Raw genomic sequence first — 13,230 nt, 5'->3', positions numbered from 1 at the left:
CCTGTTGGGTGGCTTGTTCCCCGTTGCCAGGAGGGGCCATGGTGGGCTGTTGCCCTTTTCCGAAAGGTCTTTTTCCCTTTAGGAAATGAGGGGAGCAGGCCAGGCGTGGTGGCCCATACCTGTAATCCCAACACTTTGGGAGGCTGAGGTGGGAGGATCACTTGAACCCAGGAATTTGACACCAACCTGGGCAACATGGTGAAACCCCATCTCCATAGAAAATACAGGAATTAGCTGGGCGTGGTGGCGCATGCCTGTAGTCCCAGCTACTCAGGAAGCTGAGTCGGGAGGATCTCTTGAACCCAGGAGGTTGAGGCTGCAGTGAGGTGTGATTGCACTGCTGCATTTCAGCCTTAGCAACATAGTAAGATCCTGTCTCAAAAAAAAAAAAAAATTAGAAACGAGCATTTCTGGGCCACCCATCCCCTTTCTCGTGTGGGAGGCTGACATGGATGGAGGTGGTTGTGGTGACATCACAAGAACCACAGTCACTGGCTGGAGTCCTGGTGTCAGCTCCTGCGCACACCAAGGAGTCCGCTGCCCGCAGCCACCCTGGCCTCTGTGAGGAGCACCTTAGGAACCCACTGCTGGCTTGCTGTTTGGTCCCTTGCAGCTGTAAGGGTCCTCACTGCTCTCCAGGTCAGCCACGGCTAGGACTATATTGGGCGAGGGACTTAGGGAAGCAACACAGAATGACCGCCAGCAGCCCGCAGCACCCTTCCCGTCCCTGCACAGCCAGCCTGTCCCCAGCTCTGCTAATGTGCAATGTGGCCATGGGTGAAGGGAAGAAGGGGCCTCCCTCCTGGCCATCATGGATCCAGCCCGTCTGGGTGAGGCCAGAGTGTGTGAGGCATTTGCTTCAAGGTACTGAAGCCGTCCTTCGCCTGGTTTGGGTCGTCAGCACAGTGCCCCAGAGATCTTCAGAGGCCCTTGGTCAATATTAGCTGTTGCTCATGGTCTCAGCCTCTGTGGAGGCAGCTGTGTTGGGGTCTCACCCAGCCTCTTGGCATCTGCCTCCCCACCCCAGGTGAGGTCAGCTAGGGGAGGGACAGGGATCCTCTTCCCAGCCTGTCTCTTGATTTGCTTTCACTAAATTGAGTGGAGTGAGGAACTGGGCCTTTCCCGGGGCTGAATTGTGTCTCTCACAGAAAAAGATGTTTGAAGTCCTTATCTCCAGTACCCCAGAATGTGAGCTTACTTAGAAACAGGGTTTTTACAAAGGTAATCAAGTGAAAATGAGGACATTCGCGTGGGCCCTACTCCAGTCTGATCGGTTTGTCCTTATTAAAAGGGGCATTTGGGCACAGGGAGACTGCCACGTGAAGACAGAGGATGGGGTGATGGCTTTGCAAGCCAGGGAGTGTGGAGATGGCCAGCAATGCGCCAGGAGCAGGGAGCAGGCACAGAGGGCCCCCCCTTCATCTGGAACTTGTTGCCTCCAGAAGCGGGAGACGATACCTTTGTCCTTCAACGGCACGTGGTCTGTCGGACTGTGTTAGAGCAGCTCTAGAAACCGCAGCCATATCTCGACACCCCAGCCTGCCGCGCTCCTGATTTTCTGAGGGCTCCCAGATGGAGGGCTGGAAGCTGAGAGGATCCTCCCTGCCGTCTTGTCTTCCCCTTCCCTTCAGCCACCCAAGTGTCGCCCGAGCTTGTCACGTTTTGCTAGCCTTTGCTGAAGATGTAGGGGGTCTGTTTCATTCAAGATCTCAATGTCCTAACACAGGAGATGCTTAGCGTTACACGTGGCTGTTCAGAGTGGCAGGCAGCTCTTCACCAAGTTATTCCTGGATCCAGGCCCCTTTGAAGCTCTTAGAGCTCTTGCTCCCCAGGGCCTCATGGGTCTCAGATCAAGTGGGCAGATGGGGAAGGGAGTGGAGAAGGGAAACCTGCTCCCTAACTCATGCTGGGAAAGGCGCACACATCAGCCGTGCTCCCGTTTTGTTGGTGACAACCAGTCCCGTGGCTTTACACAGGTGCAAGTTCTCAGAGCAGCTCCACATGATATACAGTGGCCAACAGTTTGTCCACAGCTTGGTACCCACGTAACAGAGGCTACAGCTTTTTTTTTTTTTTTTTTTTTGTCGGAGTCTCACTCTGCCACCTAGGCTGGAGTGCAGTGGCATCATCTCGGCTCACTCCAGCCACCGCCTCCCGGGTTCAAGCGATCACCTCAGCCTCCTGAGTAGCTGGGATTACAGGTGTGCATCACCATGCCCAGCTAATTTTTTGTATTTTTATTAGAGATGGGGTTTCACCGTTGGCCAGACTGATGCGACTTCTTACTGAGGCATGGGGGGGCTTCAGTCCTGCCCCCACCTCCAGCCAAGTCTACATGTTAGCATCTCTCACAGCACCCCACTCCTGGTAACAGGAGTGAAAATTTATTTTCAGCCTGGATTCCAGGTGGTAAGAAACAAAAACCAACTGAAACTGGCTTAGGGGAGGCTAAAGGGATATACTGACCCCAACCACACATCTACAGAAAACAGACTTAACGGTGTCACAAGCCCCATGCCTCTCCCTCTGAGGCCAACTCTCCCTGACTGCTAGGAAGCAGCTCCCAGGAGGTCCAGGTGTATCTACCAGCTTAGCCAGTCCAAGAATGGGAAACAGCACCTCTGCTTGCTCAACTCCAGGGACGATCCTGGAGGGCTATCACTGACCTGCATGCACCTGTGACAATTGCTGTGGCCAGAGGATTCTGGTGCTGCAGCCAGACCTGGATGCCATGCTCAGCCTTGGAGCTAAAGAACTGTGGGGTCAGTGACCCCAGTCCCATGGTCTGAGGGTGGGTGCCTTTGCGGAGCTCTCAGGTTCCTCAGGGACTGTCCCCTCTGCCAGCATCAGGGCCCCGGCTGAGAAGCCACACCCTCAGCCTCATCCCAGGGGTGTGTTCAGTGTTGGCCCTTGCAGCCCCTGCCGGCACACACTTGGAACTGGGTCAGGCACCCCAGGGCCTGAGCGTGTGGGCTGAACATTTGACCAATGAGGAATCAGGAACTGCCCAGAGGACTGACACCCACCCCAGCCCAGGGCTCTGTCCAGAGGAAAGGTGGGCAGCCCTAGTGTAACCCCTCCTGGCTGGCTGTTGGCTTGGGTCCTGTATGTCCCCATCTCTGCCCCAACTTCCCTGTCCTCATCAAAGGGCTGATGCAGTGGCTTCAGTGTCAGTGACTAACCAGTGGTCCTTGGGTGGCCCTGGAGCGACTCATAAGTCAGGTACCCTGTGGACAGTTATTTGTCTGGGGGAGGTTAGTGCCACCCACCCCAACTGGCTGAGATGCCAGCGAGGTCTAATTAACCCATTACGTTGAGAATGGAGCCACCCTAGGGGTGGAGCAGCAGCCTGCTGAGGTCACCGAGGTCACCCTCGGAAATGCCAGCTCCTGCCCTACTCACAGAGGGGCAGGACTAGGGCATGGGACGAGGACTGGGATTCCCTGAAGCCTGGGCGCTCCATGGTGCCTGAGTCAACCCCGCCCATCACCTGTCATCTCCCCAGCTCTGCAGCCTCGCCCACCGCCCCCCGCAGCCTTTCCTGCCACAGAGATGCCAGATGAGGAGGCCAGCATGGCACAGAGGAGGAAGTGGGCCTTGACAGGATGGGGCAGGCCCTGTGGCAGGACGGGGCAGGCCTGGTCCCTGGTCGGATCAGGATGCAGAGAGCAACTCGGGGCTCTCAACACCCCCATTTATTGCACGTATATCCTGAGTTTCTCATTGGTCCTTCTGTGCCTGCTCTCATGCTGCCACCGGCTCGCTGCCCCGCTCCTGGAGGCTATGTCCACGGCTCTGGCTCCGATTCACCCGGGGGTGTGGCCCTCACAGGGCTCATTGGGACCCTGGGTCCAGTCCAGCCCCCTATTCCCCCATCTGGGCAGACAGAGGAACCCTGCCTCCTGCTGCCCGCCAAGTCCTCTATTCAAGGCCCACCTGGGCTGGACTGCCCTGGATGGAAGAGCGAGCAGGCCACCGGCCATAGCTTGCCCCTGTGGGCCAAGTCGCAGCGTGGTGGCCTTCGCTGGCTTGCCCTGAGGCACGGCCCGACGGAGGCGCCCCGGAGGCGCTGTTGGTCCGGTGGGCAGCGTGGGGGGCATCGCGGGCAGGGGGACTTGGGCGGGCTGGGCGGCTTGAGGGCGCTGACGGCTCGGATGAGACCCATGCGCCGGCGGATTGAAGTGGTCCAGGTTGACCGTGCAGCGCAGCAGGCTCTGTGCCTCGGCCACGGTGAAGGGGAAGTCGGCGCCCAGGAAGCGCTCGAAGAGCTCAGGGTCGCCGTCCAGGTCGAGTACGTTCTGCAACGCCTGGTCATAGTGTGCAGCTCGCGGCTGTTGTCGCGGAACACGTCCCAGAGGCGAGCATGGCCCTCGGGCGCGCCCCCCGTCTGCTGCCGGTCCTCCAGGCACTGCAGCGCCCAGCTCAGGCGGCACGGCCACTGGTTGGCGAGCACCACCCACGCCACCGCCTGGCGCGGCGTGGGGCCCCCGAAGTCCCCCTGCTGCTGCTGCTGCTGCAGCAGGCGCACGGTGATAGGCACGGTGTTGACGATGCGCCGCATGGACACCACGTTGTCGGGCACGTACTCGTAGAGGCAGTCGTGTTCGTTGTGAAGGCAAAAGAGCGCCTCCTGGATGCGCTGCGCAGCCTCGGCCGTCGATGCGGCCCTGCCCGCGCTCCGCCCCCGCTGCGTCTGCACCGCCAGCAGCTGCGCGCTCTCGCCCCTGGCGTCCCCCGGCAGCAATAGCTTGCGCGTGATGTCGCGGCACAACAGGGTCGTCGCGGCTCTGCACCGCATCCTGCAGGAATGCAGCTTGGTGCGGCGGCCCATGATGGGCACAGAGAAGGGCAGCGTGACCGTGCGGTTGAGAAGAGGTAGCCGTTGTCGGCCGTGCCCTTCATGTTGCCTGCGCTCTCCAGGCACGCAGCCAGGATGCTGGGGTCCACGACCAGGATGAAGATGAAGGGCGCGTGGCTGTCGGACAGCAGCGTGTTGATGGCGTTGAGCAGGCCCACCACACGCTCCGGATAGCACGTGTCCAGCCCGGTGACCTCCAGTACCACGCGCAGGCCGGCACCGCTGGTAGATCTCCAGGAAGCACAGGAAGTCAGTGAGCAGCTCCACCTCCTTCTTCACCTCGCACATGAAGCCCAGCTGGCTGCCGAACTTTTCGCGCGACACCAGCCGCTCGATCTTCTTGCGCTGGCTTACGAACAGGTGCTTGCCCACCGAGTACACGGCCATGAGCAGCCCCGAGCCCGACAGTGTGGTGGCCGCGCCGCCGAACGCCTTGAGCAGGCTGCCGTTCGGGCTGCTGTGGCCCAGTGCGTGGCCGCCCAGCGACAGGTAGAGCAGCCCCACGCCCAGGCCCAGCGCCGCCAGCAGCGCCAGCAGCCCCAGGCACACGCGGCGCCGGCAGTGCCACTCGCTCTGGCAGCAGTCCTGCCTGGTGGCCGGCTTGTTGCCCAGCACCGAGTACACGCTAAAGGGCAGCGCGCCGTAGTGGTGGCGGATGCCCTCGCACAACGTGGTCACCAGGCCGGCCCACAGCTTGTCGGTGCCCTCGTACTGCCAGGCGCTAAAGCGGATGAAAAGAAACTGCACGTTCCTGCGCCGCAGGTGCACCTCGGTGATGATGGGCTGCAGGAACACCAGGTACCACAGCAGCTGCGGGACGCCCCAGCCGCTCACGGCGCGCGGCCGCCACTGCACGTGCTGCAGCTCCTCCCTCTCGCGCTGCGCCGCCTCCTGCTGCATCAGCGCTGCGGGAAGGGAGCCCGGGAGCCGCGTGAGCCGCACACCCGCCGGGGTGGGCGGGGTCTAGTACCGGCGGGGCGGAGCGCTCCTGGAGAGGCGAGGGGCGCCCAGCAGAGGCGAGGGACTGGAAGGGAGCCGCGGCCTCTCCTTAAAGAGCTGGAAGCCGGTGCAGAAGCGCGGAAGTGGAGAGGCCTGGAGCCGGGCTTGGACCGGAAGCGGTCTGTAGGCCAGGCTGGGGGTCGGGATAGTTAGAGGTAGAGCCGGCAGAGGAGAGATGATGGGAGGCGGCAAAAAGAGATACGAGGAAGAGCCCGGGCTGGGTAAGGGGCTGGAGGTGGGTCGAGGGTGTAGAGGGCACTGGGAAGGTTCTGAGAGTGGACCAGGGGAGAGGTGGTCGGTGTAAGAGATGAATGAATGAGATGCTGAGGACGAGCTATGCTAGGCAGCAGGATACAGCCTTGGTCTTATCTTCCAGACTTACTGCTCCTCATGCAAGAAGCCCTCCCTGATCCCAGGCTGGGTTGGAGGCCCTCAGCCATTCCCACTCTGGGTCATCACTATCTGAAAACAAGTCTCTCTCCCCTGCTGGACTGTGAGCAAGAAGGGCAGGGTTCTGCCTGTCTTGGTCACCACTGGGTCCCCTGGGCACCAGAAGGTGCTTGGGGAATGCCTGAACAATGCATCATGAGAAATCTGAGGTCACGGGGTGAATGAGCGGGAGTATCTATCTATGGCCCCCAGCAGGAGTAGGGACTCTGTGTTCCTTATATCCTCATTTTTTCTCCTCCCAGGACCCTGTGACAACACGGGGCAGGACACTGAGTGCTCAGTGGACAGTCAGTACAGGAACAAAAGGCTGTTGGGCCTGCACCAGGGCTGGGCACACGGAGGAGGAACATCAGTCCCAGCCCCTCTCGCCGCACATGGGGCTGAGGTCTGAGCTCCAGCAGGGCTTGATCCAGATCAAAGCTGCTGGGAAGCCGGGCGCGGTGACTCACACCTGTGATCTCAGCACTTTTTGGGAGGCCGAGGTGGGCAGATCACATGAGGTCAGGAGTTCAAGACCAGCATGTCCAATATGGCAAAACCCCATCGCTACTAAAAATACAAAAATTAGCCAGGCTTGGTGGCGGGCACCTGTAGTCCCAGCTACTCGGGAGGCTGAAGCAGGAGAATCGCTTGAACCCTGGAGGTGGAGGCTGCATTGAGCCAAGATTGTGCCACTGCACTCCAGCCTGGGAGACAGAGCGAGACGTGTAATCCCAGCACTTTGGGAGGCTGAGATGGGTGGATCACGAGGCCAAGAGATCGAGACCATCTGGCCAACGTGGTAAAACTCTGTCTCTACTAAAAATACAAAAAATTAGCCGGGCGTGGTGGTGTGTGCCTGTAATCCCAGCTACTTGAGAGGCTGAGGCAGGAAAGTCGCTTGAACCCGGGAGGTGGAGGTTGCGGTGAGCCAAGATCGCACCATTGTACTCCAGCCTGGCAACAGAGCAAGATTCTGTCTCAAAAAAAAAAAAATAGCTGCTGGGGAACCTGGCGGGTTCCAGTTCATGTCTTCAATTATCATCTATATGTCAGGTGCCTTGTAACCACCAAGCCCTAAGAGGTGGGTCTGGGTAGCACAGAGGTCAGTAGGGGCTTGGCAGGAGCCTGCAGCCTCAATAAAGAGCCTGGGCTTTCTGCCTTGGGTACTGGGGAGCATGGAAGGCACCAAGCACGGGGAGGACAGGGCCAGATCTGTCCTTCAGAAAGTCCTTGGAGTGGATTTAGTGGCGGAAGCAGGGAAGGGTACGACTTTGGGTCAGCCAGGAGGCCAGAGAAGCAGAGCCCAGGGTAGAGGTGTGGGCTTGGGGAGGGCCTGGACTGGGGCAGGCTGACTGCAGGAGGTGGGGGATCTGCGGGAAGCCTGGAGCTGGGTGGGGACCAGAGGCCCTGTTTCTCATCCTCCCCGCAACACACACACACACAGCTTCTCACCCGTGATCTTGTCCAGCATCATGTGCAGGCGGCAGCCGAAAGGGGCGTAGAAACCCACAGTCACAGGGACCGGCACATGGCAGAGTGTCTTGGCCAGGCAGCTGCAGTAGACGTCATCCTCTGTCAGGATATCTGGTGGTTGGGGGTGGGGACACTGAGTCAGGGCTGCTGGCCAGGCACCACCCTCCTCCCATCTGCCCTCCATGGCCCCCGCTGTCAGCCCCTCCCTGGCACCCTGTGCCAAGGGGACTCAGGTCAAACCCTACAGTGGAGGTTTCCATGGCCATCAGTGGCCCCCACGTCCAGGGCGAGCTGTGCCCCTTTGGGTCCCACGAGGGGGAGGGTGGAATCCCCCCAGCCACACACCAGAGGCTGAGGCTGCGGGAAGTCAGCTTTCCTGGCCCCAGGTCACCAGGCTTAGGCTTGCTTGGTCACTAAGCCCATGATTCCCCCGGGAAAATCCCAAAGGCCTTTCTTTGTGATATGAGGCCCTTGGATGCTAAGACACCACTTCCCAACATCAGCAGGACTCCAGGCCACTCCTGCCTGTTCTGCTGGGCCAGCCAGAGCATGGAGAGGCCCTGGACCGCAGGCTCCTCCCACCTTCCTGTCCATCATGCCAGCAAGTCACTAATCCCACCTGAGCCCAGGCTTGGGAGAGAAATGACCAGACTGGAGCTCCAGTCCCGGCCCCACTGCTTTTCTCTGCAGACCCCAGGGAGAGGCTCAGTTCCCTCTGAAGAGTGGGGTAGCGGAGACACCGGGGAGCAGGAATGCCAAAGGGTCTGGCCAGCGCTGGGCCCTTGGTCAATGTCATGGTCTCCAGTGGCCATTTGTGGCACTACATCCACTCTGCAGAGGACACCCTGTCCCCCACTGAGGGTTGCTTCTCAGACCTGGAAATGGGGTATCAAAAAGGCAGGGTTCAGTCTTGCGGGGGCACATGGGGCCAGCCTTGTGGTGCACAGTGCGGGTAACACAGCCGCTTTCAGAGAGGCCTGATGGGCTGCAGGAAATGGGCCACGCCTAGCGGCAAAGCCAGGCAGCCAGGAAGCAGACTCAGGAGTAGGTCTACTGAGGTGTGGGCCAGGTGGGTCTAATTCCAGCTCTGCCAGATCACTGGGTGCCTCCACCTCATCCACCCTCTATTTCCCTGTGTGTGAAATAGACATCATAGCCCCGAGGCTCTGGTGACAGGGCTGTGCCCAACCTAGAGTCCTGCTGAGTCCCTGTTGCTCTACTTTCAATCCAGACCTAGAAACCCAGCCATGTCCCCACCTCTGCTGCCACCACCCTGGCCAGGCCACCAGCACCTCTCGCCTGGATTCTTGCAATCTCCTGCTCCCTGGGCCACCTGCTTCTGCCCTCCTCCCACAGCCCATTCTCCTGGAGATCCTGTCAGCTCATGTCCATCCTCAGCTCCAAAGCCTCCTGTGGCTCCTGCCTCCTTTAGGGCAAAAGCTGAAGTGCTGGCTTCTTGCTGGCTCAGGAACACGCCTCCCCAGGGCCTCTGCTCTAACACTGCCTTAATGAGGCCCAGCCTGACGACCCTATTTAATCTGGAAACCCTGACATCCCCCATCTCCTCTCCGTGCTTTATTTTTCCCTAGTGTGGTTGTTACCGAGTGGTATACTTTTAGAGGCAAGGTCTTGCTCTGTCACCCAGGCTGGAAGTGCAGTGGCACAATTATAGGTCACTGCAGCCTCGAACTCTGGGGCTCAAGGGATCCTCCTGCTTCAGCCTCCCATATGGCTGGGACCACAAGCATGCACCACCATGCTGGGCTAATTTTTATTTTACCTTTTGTAGATACAGGGCCTAACTACACTGCCCAGGCTGGTCTGGAACTCCTGGCTTCAAGCGATCCTCCTGCCTCAGCCTTCCAAACTACTTGGGTTACAGACATGAGCCAGTGCGCCCAGCCACACCTTTTTTTTTTTTTTTTTTTTTTTTTGAGACAGAGTCTCACTCTTGTTGCCCAGGCTGGAGTGCAGTGGTGTGATCTCGGCTCATTGCAACCTCTACCTCCCAGGTTCAAGTGATTCTCATGCCTCAGCCTCCTGAGTAACTGGGATTATAGGTGCTGGCCACCACACCTGGCTAATTTTTGTACTTTTAGTAGAGATGGGGTTGCACCGTGTTGGCCAGGCTGGTCTCAAACCCCTGACCTCAAGTGATCCACCAGCTTCAGCCTCCCAAAGTGCTGGGATTATAGGCGTGGGCCACTGCACCCGGCCTCCCAGCCACACTTTTAAATTTCCTTGTTTCCTGTACCTGCCCCCGGCTGCAATACATGAAGACAGAGATGTCTGTTGATCCTGCTCCCCACTGTGCCCCCAGAACAGGGCCTGGCACACTCATGGAGTGAATGAGGGAGGGAGGGAGCAAGCAAGTGGGTCCTCCCATTGCTGACCTTTGCTCTCCGTTCCCCAGGCCACTCCCTAGCTCTGTCTCCCCCATGCCAGAGCCGGCCAACAACTCAGGGCTCACCATCCCTGCCCCATGTACCCTGTAGCCTGCTGGGCCAGAGGAAGGGGCTGAGAAGAGACCAGAGCACAGCCAGGGTGTTGGCAGAGGGAAAGGGGGAAGGGGAGGGAGGACTTCACTGCCTGGCCCAGGATGGCGGCACGGGGCAGGCCTGGCCTGGAAGCCTTGGACCCCAACAGGTGAAGCAGAGGCAGCCAGCTTGAGCCCCGGTGCCAGGGACGCACCCCTCCTGGATAGGGACCAGGGTGTGGATGAAGAGGTCAGGCGCAAGATGCTAGGCAGAGAGCAAAGGGAGCAGGCGGGAAGTGAGGCAGCAGGAGCGAGGACAGAGGCCCCGAGAAGGCCAGGGTGAGCACCGGGGCTGTAGGTGGTGAAGGAGCCACAGGCTCCTGGGGCGGGCAGAGGCCGGGCATCAGTGGGTTCGCTGGGCTCCAGGAAGATGCTGGCCGCAGAGGATAGGGCTGGGCCACTGCTGGCCATGGCCAGTGCCGTGGTGGGTAAGGGGGGCGCCTGAAGGGCACCGGCTGGTTCCCTGGGGACAGTGGAGGTTGCAGGCACCCCTTTCTGGGCTTCGTGAATGGGGCAGAGCCGCTGCCGAAGGGGGCTGGGAGGTGGGGGCTGGGGCTGGGGCTGCCGCTGCCGCTGCAGGACGGAGGGCGAGGCGCCCCGGCGCCAGCCACTGCCACCCACTCGGTGGCTGTGGTAGGCCAGCTGCCAGTATGACTGGGGGGAAGGTCGACAGGGCCTGTGGGCTCGGAGGGCTGCTGAGTCCTGGCGCCACTGATGACAGCATCCTGGAAGGAAGGAAGTGGGGGTGACTGGGCCTGTGTCCCCAACCTCCCGGGGACACCGGCACAAGCCAGATCAAGTCTTCAGGTAGAATCTAGGGGCCAGAGTATTCTTGGGAGCCCCAGAAACCCCTCAAAAAGTCAGATTGTATGTGGGGGAGGTATGGGCAGGGGAGGGACCCGGGGTCTGTGCTGTTCCACAGCAGGGGAGCGGGGAAGGTGCAGGGCTTGGACTTCAGCTGGGGTCAGAGAGGCTGGGGCTTCAGTGGAGGCTGGTGCGGGCCACAGCAGATTCCTGGATTCCTGGGGGGTTCCCTGAGTGCAGGGGTCAGGGAAACTGAGAGGATCCATTGGGAGCTGGCCCTGGCTGGCCCAGGGAGGCCGGAGTGATGGGTGGTTGTGTGGAGAGGGGTAGGCCAGGGATTTGGATGCGGGGGTGGATCTTGTCCCCAGCTCGGGCCAGGGTGGCAGGAAGGGTGGTGACCTGGGAAGCTCCGGCCCTCACCCCAGCCCTGAGGAGGCTGAATCAGCCCCAGTGGGAGGGCACTGCCCCCTCCCCCCACTAAACAAGAGCACCCGTGGTTGCCACCAGAAACTGGGCCCAGCCTCATTCAGACATGTTCAGTGTGCGGGGCTCCCTCTCCTACCCCTTACTCCCAGCACACTGCTCCCCTCCAGGCTGGGGGCCGTCCACACAGGCCTGGGGGTTTGGAGAGGGGAAAGGGCAGGCCAAGTGGCCCCGGCTTCCATCTCCAGCCCAGGCTCCTATCTTCGGGACCCCGGCCCTGTGGTCCTAGTCCTGGGTCCTGGCCCTGCTGCTATGCAGATGCCTCTTGGGGGAGTGCAGGTGGCTTTTCTCTCCTAGGGACGCAGCTCCCCTTCCTTCATTCACTCCGGCTCCCTCACAGGCCTCTGCCGGCCATCACCCACCCCCAAACTGAACCCGTACCTTTTTGGTGCCCCAACTCTGGGTCCCAGAAGTAGTGCCCGTTGGGGCTCTGGGCATCCTTGGCAAAGTGGACTTTGTAATGCTTGTGCATGGCAGCTGGGCAGCTGGGGGCCTCTTCCTGGGGCAGGAGGGGGCGCACAGGCTCAGTGTAGCCTCTGGGTCATGAACAGCAGAGAGCTGAGGTCAGGGGCCCTGCCCTGCCCAAGAGCTTGGACAGGGGAGAGGCCAAGTCCCAGATGCTGGCTTCCTAAGTCACTTGGGAGGAGGGGTCAGAGGTGGCCTTCAGGGTACAGTGAGGGGCAGGATGAAGAGGGATGGCCAGAGAACCGCTGGGGGTGGCTAGGGGCTAATTTGAGGTTGCGTGTCGGGAAGCCTCTGGGAGTTTCCAAGAGGCTAGGACATTGGGGAGTGCTGAGCAGATGTGGGCTGGGGAAATAGGGGGTCCAGTGTGGTGGCTGAGTGACACAAGGGGTCATTAAGGTGTGGGGTGCTGTGGGAGGCTGGCACGCTTTGGAAGGACACAAAGCTAGTGAGGTGAGCTGGGGAGCAGCTGAGAAGCAGAGTGAAAGTCAGAGCTAGGTACCTGTAGGATTGAATGATACGATGGAGGGGGAATTGTGAGGGAGCAATGAAATCACAGTGGTCCAATTTGGGGAGAGGCTCAGCAAACTCGGGCAAGATGAGTGTACCGCGTTTCAAACGTGAAGAGCCGAAAGCAGGACGGGGAAGGATGCTGTGTGGGGGACAGGGATGGGGAAAGGCTGAGGGGCAGAGGAAACTGGGGTGCTGACGGTTGGGAGCCTGTCCACCACTCCCCACCCCCAGTCCCGGGTCCACTCGTACCTGACGGCGGCCTCACGACCCCAGCTGCCTGCCCCGCGAGCTGCTGCCGCGCCAGCCCGAACTGTCAGCACAGGCCCATCCTGATGGAGGCCCCAGCGCAGCGCCCGCCCGACCGGTTTGCCTGCCTGTCCCCGCCCCTTCCCCAGCGCCTGCCTGTCCCCGGTGCTCTCTGCTCTTGAGGACTGGACTCAGTCTTGTGTCCCCGTCCCTGGTAAGGAACAGAGATGCATCCCACAGCACTGCCTAAGTCTCCTCAAGGCAGCCACGGGCCCAGGCACTTCTGCTGGTGGTTGGGCAGCGGAGGGGGGGACAAGGAGCTGGGATGCCAGCACCTCCTTGGCTCAGCTATGTGACCTTGGGCAGGTGACTTCACTCTCCGAGCCTCAGCTTCCTCATTGCTGAGTGGGCACCTGTCTGTCAT

The 13,230-nt window shown here is 60.3% G+C and overlaps 1 pseudogene; it reads right to left on the bottom strand.

Annotated features, from left to right (window-relative positions):
- Positions 1-3,925: 3,925 nt before the first annotated feature.
- LOC115900662 lies at positions 3,926-12,850 on the bottom strand (annotated as a pseudogene).
- Between the last annotated feature and the right edge of the window lie 380 nt (positions 12,851-13,230).

Source organism: Rhinopithecus roxellana, chromosome 12 (assembly GCF_007565055.1).
Source record: "Rhinopithecus roxellana isolate Shanxi Qingling chromosome 12, ASM756505v1, whole genome shotgun sequence".
Classification (NCBI taxonomy): domain Eukaryota; kingdom Metazoa; phylum Chordata; class Mammalia; order Primates; family Cercopithecidae; genus Rhinopithecus; species Rhinopithecus roxellana.
This window is presented reverse-complemented; position numbering and strand designations above follow the sequence as displayed.